The sequence below is a fragment of the Acinonyx jubatus genome, chromosome C1 (genome assembly GCF_027475565.1).
Source record: "Acinonyx jubatus isolate Ajub_Pintada_27869175 chromosome C1, VMU_Ajub_asm_v1.0, whole genome shotgun sequence".
Lineage (NCBI taxonomy): Eukaryota > Metazoa > Chordata > Mammalia > Carnivora > Felidae > Acinonyx > Acinonyx jubatus.
In genome coordinates this window covers 151,104,235-151,113,994 of record NC_069381.1, presented here as the reverse complement: position 1 = coordinate 151,113,994, position 9,760 = coordinate 151,104,235, and the positions used below count along the sequence as shown (strand labels likewise).

At 39.5% G+C, this 9,760-nt stretch overlaps 1 non-coding gene across 1 annotated transcript; it reads right to left on the bottom strand.

Moving 5' to 3' along the window:
* Nucleotides 1–1,892: 1,892 nt before the first annotated feature.
* LOC113598372 (small nucleolar RNA SNORA25) lies at nucleotides 1,893–2,019 on the bottom strand. Its single transcript, XR_003419036.1, has one exon. It is a non-coding gene; the product is annotated as a small nucleolar RNA SNORA25 (small nucleolar RNA).
* Between the last annotated feature and the right edge of the window lie 7,741 nt (nucleotides 2,020–9,760).

Sequence of the window (9,760 nt, the reverse complement as noted above, 5' to 3'; positions counted from 1 at the left end):
CAGCACATGATCTTATAAATAATAAAAGAAAACCCTTGCAAGACTTGATCCAGGGGTGTGAAAGATGTGCTAAGAATGTAATTTATTTCAGTCTGGGATATTTTGACTGAATAATAAGGAAGGTGACTAATTAATATTATACTGCGCTGTGGGCAAGGCATGGCTAATCCATGCTGCCTCCACCTCTGGAGACCTGCATTCAAGCCTTAGAGGAGTCACAGCTGCAGAACACGGGTTGGGGGATGGGAGGGGAAGGTGTCAGATGTCTTTCCCTGGCTGTGGAGACCCCTGTCCATATTCTAAAACCACCCTGAACATCAGCCTCTGCTCTGAGGAGACAAGGGAACAGACAGATGATTGCTACTTGGCTGTGGCAATTTGGCCGACTTATATGTCAGGGGGAGATAGCTCTGTGACAGCCTGAGCTGTCCCAGCCCCAGCCTGGTTTAGCCAGCACACTTTCATCCCACTTAAACACTTGGAGATAGATGGAGTAAAAGAAAATGGGTGAGTGTGTGTGTGTGTGTGCGCACGTGTGCTCAGGTAAGATACTAGATAGGGGTGGGAGCACAATAACGAGATGGCCAGAAAATAGTAATAGAATCAAATCAGCCCAAGTCTCCATCAAAGCAGCTGACTCCATATCTGCAGTATCTGAAGCTTAAAGAGCAGAAGGACACAGTGCTTTATTTCTAAGGCATTTGATTAGCCTTCAGTTAGTGGGAAGACCACTTAGAATCTAACCAGTAAATCGTGCACTCAGCATTATAGTGCTGGTCCCCCAAACACCATGTGGTATGTGGAAGGCAGGGAAGCCCGCTGACCTGAACACCAGGAACCACATGGCCTGAGGTGGGCTTCTCATCGTCCTGCTTGTGTTTCTGTTGGGAACTGTCCCTGTGTTTCTGAACTGTGCTGGCCTTTCCAGGGAGCAGTCCCGGGCTCCCCCAGGAAGGGATAAAGCAGAAATTCTGCCAAGCCAAGCAGGGTGGGGGGTGGATAAGGGGGATTTCATGCCATGGATAATTAAGATGCCGTTCTTTTGTACTTCTTCACTGAAAATGTCAAGTTTCTGGGGTTTCTGTTTCTGTCTCATTCTGCTACTTGGACTTTCATCATCCTTAGAGCCATGAGCAGGAGAAGCTGACTTGGTGGATATCATGGAATGTTGGTTCTCAACCTCAGGAGTTCCCCAGGTGAAATTCAGAGCTGGCCCCTGAAATTCGGAACGTGCAGAGCAAGGCAAGGACGAAGACAGAGGCAGGCCTCTCTGGATTGATAGGTGGCAGTTTTAAGAAGTAAGGGAACTTCCATTTGATGCTTGCCTTGGGCTGTGCAAAATGAGATCTTTGTACCCACCTTGAGGAATCATAATTTATTTTTATAGAGGCCTTAATGGGATTCAGTCATGTACACAGTCCAGATGGTCTCAATAACACATTACTCTCAAGGCTACATCCTTGTAGTGGCTCCTAGTGTGGGAACAGTGGGTGGAACATACCTTCCAAGGAAAGGGGAGGTGGGGGGGAGCCTCTGCTCTTATTGCCTGGATCCAGGTCAAACGTCAGCCAGGGGTCATGCCTTCTCAATGACCTCCTCCAACAGGAAAATGTGATCCACATTGGACAATTTTGGTCTTTGTTAGCACATCTGAGAAGTGACTTAGAGAAACAGATAAGAAACTGTTAATGTTTAGGTTCTGATGTGAACCCCAATTATCTAGCTATGGTGATACAGCCATGTTCTGCCTATCCACTATTCGTATGTGTAATGGGGCATGAAAGTGATGATATATTATTTAACTTTGGAACATGCTTACTCTCCCGGATCACCAATCATGGGTTATTATGAATGAACTACCATGAACTTTTATGATTATAGGAGTGGCTACATCTTATATTTCCTCAGTAAAACAGCACTATTTAATGACTACGGCATCCTATGGAGACCTTCAACCTTTAGTCATAGAGTTAAGAGCTCTTGGTTTCACAGCTCCAAAAGCCCTCTTTGAAATGATCTGTATATAAACTGGGGCAGAAAGACCCCTCACCTTTGCATGGCATACGCAGAATTTGAGAATCAGAAATCATATTGGCAGTCACATTTGTATATTCTGTGGAATGAAATCCACTTTAGTGGGCAGTTCTGTTTGATATCTTCGTCCATTCTTACATGTTCTTCTGTATCTCATTTTCTGCAGAAACAAATCTGGTCCTTCAAAAGGGCATATAATAGGAAGCATTGTTTCTTTTATTTCAAATCTATTTTTAGAGACAAATTACAGCTCCTGATACTGTGGTTTAGTGAAGCTGCTATTTTGGGGGCATGTGTGTTACTTCTGTAATGGGTGTGAAAATACAGTGACCCGGGGCATGGAGAATCTAGCTTCTTGCTGCTTGCTAGCTTTGTTTGGGCTGTTTCAGATTGGTCTCTGGGGTGCATGAAGGTAAGTGAGCAACATACATTGGGTCTTCAGCAATTTGGTTTGGAGGTCAGACTGCGATTCCCTCCCCTAGGAATCTTTACTACTTCAGAGTGGGAGAGAGTCAACTCTCAGTGGCTTCCCTAAGGAATGTCTGATGCTCCACAGACAGTTGGAGGGAAAGGGCAATACCAAATCCTGCTTACCTCCCCAGTGGTGTTTGGGTTCTTGTGTAGAGGTGGAAAATGTCATCCATGGCATCAGTGGAGGCAGGACTCTATCCGCAAAGAAGATGGCGATGTCAGCAGGGGTCACTCCAGGGAATTCTATTTACTGAGAAGCAGAGAACGGGATAAAGGCAAAGCCTAAGGGAGGCTAAACTAACACCCAGTGGAGAGATAGAGAGTCAGTCAGGCCACCTTGCTAGAAGGCTCCGGGCTAGAATCATATAAAGTTAGGGGAAGCATTTAGAAAAACTCTAGGTGTGGGCTCTCCGATTATGGATAAGAATTGGAATGACTGGTGAAGATCAAGGAGATAGAGAGCAGCCTTATCCTTATCTACACCCAAACCGAGGACCTCCAGACCTCTGATTCAAAGCACTGCGACATTGTGTACAATGAGGCATATGATTTCCCAACGAGCTACAGTGCAGCAAGAGTGTGACGTGGTGGTGAGGGTGTGGGTTTTGGTGTCAAACAGTGCTGGCTTTGAGTCCCACCTCAGCCACTTATTGGCTTATTTGGCAATTTATTTAACCTCTTTAAGCCTCCTTTTTCTCATCTGTCAAGAGGAGATGAAAGTAGGGCAGGGTTTCTCAACTTTGGCACTATTGACACGTTGGACTGCATAATTCTTTGTTGTAGGTGCTGCCGTGCATGGAAGGTTATTTAGATCACTAGATGCTAATATCACAACCCCTCCCCTTCAAGTGCTGACAACCAAAATGACTCCAGACATTGCAAAATGTCCCATGGGATCAAAATATTTCCAGTGGAAAACCACTGCAATGTGTAATAGTGGGAACAAAGAAGTTCTACGTAAAGTACTTGGCATTGGTGTCTGGAATGTAACAGTTGCTCAATGGATATTAGATATTATTTTTACCCATTGAAAAAAATGTGGGCAGTATTTTTATTAGATATTAAATAATATCATTGTTAGGGCATACCATTTACTCTCTCGGTCCATGTGTGAATATTCTTAGTCCAGAGTTTCAACTGGCTTTGCTGTTGTTACTTTGAACAAGGGAAAGCGGGTTTTGTTTGTTGGGTTTTTTTTTTAAGGCATTTTTTTTCCCCGTGTTCACATTCTTAGTTCATGTACACTGTGCAGATACACTCACAGCTCACCTGGCAGAAGCTTTGCAAAACAGTAGCTGCATGATTAATTGATTAAACATCTCAGTGTTCGTAGCATATTCTGAGAGAACAATTACAAGTTTCCCAATGTAATGCACATCTCGATGTTGAGTAGCTGCCCACAGTATTCTTATTTGGAAAGACACTCATGACAGTTATATGTAGGTTTCTATTAAAAATGTGTTTATATTGTTTCTGAACCATGGAACAGTCACTTGTTTTGTTGACATAATCCAAAGAAGAAGGATGATGTTCATTTCTGTTTATCATGCACATTAATGTCCTCTCTTGTTTGGCTATTATTTGATAGCATGTACAACAATGTAATCAGTCAAAATGAAATTCTAGCTTCTCCTTGAATTCAGTGATTAAAAAACAAACCATACAACATGATCCATTGAGTCTTGGTTTCACATCAAACTCCCTCTACTTTCTTCAAGCAAAAGCAAACAGTCAGCCAATAAGAATAGGCATGGCTCATCAAGGTAATTTTTCATGCATTAAACTTAAACTCTTCAAAAGTCATCAAGATTTTATTTCTTTGGCTCCAGACTGAATTGCTGAATTTTGCAGAAAGCATTACAAGTTACACAAGGGGCATTAGACACAACTGCCACTAAGACATTAAAGAGAGGTGGGAGAAAATCTAAAGAATATAGATGTATATTTTTTAAAAGAAAATTTGGGGGCACCTGGGTGGCTCAGTCGGTTAAGCGTCCAACTTCAGCTCAGGTCATGATCCCGCGGTTCATGAGTTCAAGCCCCACGTCAGGCTCTGTGCTGACAGCTCAGAGCCTGGACCTGCTTTGGATTCTGTGTCTCCTTCTCCCTCTGCCCCTCCCCCGCTCATGCTCTGTCTCTTTCTCCCAAAAATAAATAAACATTAAAAAATTAAAAAAAAAATTGGGGGCTAAGAACAACCACCTTTCAACTTGCATTGGAAATATTTGAGTTTGGTTTTCTCATTTAATTTGTTTAGAGTGAAACTCATAGAGTAATTTATGGAATAAAATTTGGAATTTATGGAATAAAATTTGGAATTTATGGAATAAAAGATCTGATTTGACAGATCTTTTAGGCAAACACTTTGGGCAAAGAGTATATTAGCATTAGAATTTTTGTTTTCCAAATTGCAAAAGCAATATGAAGAACCACATCAAAACAAAGTTGTTTTTATTTTCTTTTGAATCCGTGTTGTATGATCTTTGAGGCCGTCTGTCAAACACCCTCCCTCAACTTTCCGGTTCTTGTTTCTACTACAACCTTATCAGCCTCAGATATACATTCTCGTGCTTTCCTACGTTTTCTCTCTGGACATCCATCTTCATCACTTCTTTGATGTTCTGGGTCAAAACCCATCCTTTCAATTGTCTTTCTAGTTATACCTGTGCACACGGATCGTGCCTTTATTCCACATCTCCTCATTACTTATGTGAATGATTTTTCTATATTATTTTGCACTGGTTTTATATTGCTTAGCAATTTTGCGCTGGTTACATGTGTTTCATATCTTTTCAAGTAGATTGTTATATCATGGAAAGCATAGACTGCCTTTGACTTTTATTTTTCTCCAACAACCAAAGTGTTTTAAATGTATAACAAGTATGGGTTGGATGAATTAATGAACACTTTCCGAGTAGATTGTTATATCATGGAAAGCAGACTGCCTTTGACTTTTATTTTTCTCCAATGACCAAAGTGTTTTAAATGCATAACAAGTATGTGTTTGATGAATTAATGAACACTGTACCGAACTATTTAAAAGTGAGTTTTTATGGAGGGTCTCTTGTTTAAATACTTAACAGTATATGATGAATCACAACATTATATGATGAACCAATAACAACATCAAAAATACCACTTGTTCAGAATTATGTACTGGTTTAATCTAGTCTAATCCTCATTTTACAGATGGAAAACTGAGTAGATAAATGGCTCAATTGTTATAAACTCAATGAGCAGGCAGAAGGGTAACTGGATATTCGCACACACAGTCCCCCGTTTTCACCTCTTAGTGCCATCTCCTCCATTAGTTACATATTGCCAATGAAAAGATACACTGATCTAAAATAAATGTAATGGTGTCAGGTCACCTTGCCCATTGCTATCAGGCAATATAGAGCATACTGGAGTTAAGCTCATGCTTGAGAAGCATACAAGTTGTAGATCGAGGTCTGGCTTCACCATTCCTTAGTCCAAAGAACTCAGGTGAGTAATTTAAATTCCAAGTTTGTTTATTCATCTGTAAAATTGGACTAATAATTGTATTTACCTAATAGTTCTTAACACATCTGATATATTTTATGTGGCATATAAAAAGCTGTCAGTGATTGCTATTTATAATTATTCATACTTTAGCGCTATATGGTTTATTTTTTATTGTTTTTTAAATTTATTTTTAGAGAGACAGAGAGAGAGCATGACAAGTTGGGGGCAAGGGTCAGAGAGAGAGAGAGAGAGAGAGAGAGAGAGAGAGAATCCCAAGCAGGCTCCACGCTGTCAGTGCAGAGCCTGACCCGAGGCTCAGTCTCATGAACAGTGAGGTCATGACCTGAGCCAAAACCAAGAGTCGGATGCTAATAGACTGAGCCACCCAGGTGCCACAAGGGGCTGTATAGTTTAAAAAGAATTTCTAATTACATGAATTTCATGTACTTTATAGATTTGCAAATGGATATCAATCCATATATTTAATGGTATACCACTTTAAGAAATGTATGTCTTTCTACTCTACTTTGTCAGTATCTCCAGGAAATCTTCTCATAGTTTTCTCTAAATTACCTCAGAAATTTTTCTGAGTTTCAGTTTAGGTAATTTTGTTTTATTATTATTATTTTTTTAAGTTTATTTTTGAGACAGAGAGACAGAGAGACAGAGAGAGAGGGAGACACAGAATCTGAAGCAGATTCCAGGCTCTGAGCTGTCAGCACGGAGCCTGATGTGGGGCTCGAACCCACGAGCTGTGAGATCATGACCTGAGCTGAAGTCAGGCACTCCACCGACTGAGCCACCCAGGAACCCCTAGTTTAGGTAATTTTGGGGTTATACATACTTTTGTTTCCATTTTCAGGAGAACTCTCCTAATCTTTATTTTAAAAATAGCTGTCAACATTCTTAAATTCCCTAATAGTTTAGTCATATATTTCCTTCGAGAGCTACCTTTTTTATTCAAAGAGTGAAATGATAAAAAATAATACTGAGATAAAATTGCTTATTTTATTTTTATGTAGTGCAATATTTTATAGCTACTTCTTTTAAAACCATAGGTTGAATATAAAATTCACAGGACAAAACTGTAGATTTCTTTTATTAATTTCATATTTTATCTGTTTTAATTTCAGCCCACACCCCTTTTCTCAGATGATTGGAAAAAATAACTTTCTGGAAAATGTGTTACATACCATTAATTTTGTAAAGCATTTGCTATTATCTAAAATCAAACTAGCACAAATGTCTTTTCTTGGTCACAAGCAGGTTTGAAGTATGGCTGTACCAGGGCAAACTCCAAGTACCTACTCTACATAAATTGATCTCCCAAAGGAAAATGCATTATGCTTATAATTGAAGTTATCATTTCTAATACCACCATTAATGCTGATTGAATCTTGAATTTGTGTTGGGATCATTTATTTGAAGACACTATATCTCTTAAAAATTCATGTCAAGTACACCCTATAAAGGTTAATCTACAGTCTTAGAGCTATTTCTTAGGCTTTGGCAACCTGGAGAAGGTCAGATTATGAATCTATGCAAAAATAAGAGCCTATTTTTTTTAATGGGTTGAGAGCAGTATCTATTTTACAGAAAGATAGGGATTGCGAAGTTAGATTAAGGTTTTATTTCTTAAATATAAGTATTGGTAGATCTGTTCGCAAGATCATCCTTTTTTAACTCCTCATTTTCATTTTGTTAAAATTAGAATTTTTATTTTAAGCCATGCCTTCTACTCTCTGCACGGTGCGTTCTGGGAATAAGTAACTTCTTCCAACGGATCCATTTCTTTGTCTCTCTCTTCCAGTTCTGTTCACCCCTTTTCCTAGATAGACAGATGCACCATCATTATCTATTCAGTTGCTATATTTAGAAACTTTGGGGGAGGGTCACTCTTGATGCCTCTCTTTCTCCCTTTTTGCCATATCTGATCAATCTGCAGATGTCATATTCGTCTTCTCAAAAATAGCTACAGAGGGTAAGGAAAGCGTCTACATTTTTCTATGCTTTCTCTCATTGCTTTGGTGCAAATAACATCTGCCTAACCAGTAGGCTGAACCATAGGAAATTGGCATTTTTGTTAGACAAAAAAAAAAAAAAACCACCTTCATTTATTCATAATTCATGTATTTCAACCTAAATAATTTCCCTTTATTTTTTCCTAATTCATTGGTTTCCACTGCAGTACGAGAAATCTTTCAGAAACACAAATCTGATCATATATCACACTTGTTAGCCCTCTTTAATGGTTTTCCATTGTCCCCACGATAATGTCCAAATTCCTTTCCATGGCCTCCAATGTCCTACATGAGCCAGTCTCCATTGATTTCTTTAGTATCATTTTTTTGCAACTTTCCACCCCTTACAATTTTGTTCATCTTATCTCTGGTCTTGTGTAGATATCATTTTTTTACATGGTCTGTCTTCACTGTCGTCTTACTTGGCTGAGTTCAATTCATCTTTTACATTTCAATGTATCTGCCAGTTTCTCTAACCCCCAGATCTTTGTTACGTGTTCTGTTGCACACCCCACACGGTATTTAATTTCATATTTGTTTTTTCATCCCCTCTACACAATAGCTCCAGAAGGAGAGGGGCCATATCTTCTGGTTGATACCTGGGTTTCTAGTGGTAATGCACTGCAGGTATTCAATACATTCTTGGACAAATTACTTACTCTCTCAAGTTAGCCTCTGTTTCCATGTATCAAACGTGAGGGTAACTTCATCTTAGATACATGGGGGTGGTGGTGAGGACTTCCTGACAATACTTGTGTAATAGCCCTTTTTGGCAGGCTATTTTTATTTTATTGTAGTTCCCTTTCCTGTTTACTTCCTTAGTATTTATTTGTTTCCTTTCATTTGGGAGTTTTATTTTCTTACTGGTAAAGGGGAGATTTGGTGTGTGACATAGGGAGGATGGAGGAGGATGGAAAATGAAATGGAGTCACATTTCTAATCCACCTGCCAACTCACATCCCTGGGACTGGGTTTAGGGAACTGTATAGAGAGAAGCAGAAGTGGCAGGATTCTTCAGGACCGTGTTGTCTTTAGGTAATAAAGTGGGCACAGAGTTTGGAAGGAGACCCTTTGCCCTCTTGCATGGGATCCAATATTTTGTGACTCTCAGAGGATTGGGACCTTGAGTCTGCCAGGCTCAGGTTATGGGGATTTATTGTGAGACTACACCTGGCAGTAAGGAAGGTAGCGTGTATCTCATGGGAATAAAGAACAGTAAACATAACATGGCAGCCTTTGCAGAGATTAGAACTAGATTCAAGAATCTCTAAGGAACCTTTCTTTTATGGATCTTCACTTTTGTGTTCCTCTATTAATGGTACTCCCAAGACATTCCCAGGGCTGTTTTTGTTTTTGTCTTGTCTTCTTCCTTCTCCCCTTGCTGCTAGCTGTTTTACTTATCCTCTACTCTGTATGCCCTTTTGACAAAGCTTTTATCTATTCAGAACACCTGTTCATAGCTGAAATTATCTTCATTATATCTTGGAAGATAAGACTAAATAGGAAACCAGCTCATTTGACTTCGAACTTCATTTCTGATCCCATGCCTCTGCAAGCATCATTGTGTTTACTTGTTTATTCATTCAGTTAATTTGTTCCACAGATAGTGAGCATCTCTTGTATTTTAGGCATTTTTCTTGGTATGTGTAATAATACCTAGATACTATACACATTAGACGCCCCTACCCTCAAAGCAATCACATTCCAGCAACATTCAAACTATTGCAATTTAATTTTGGAAATGGAAA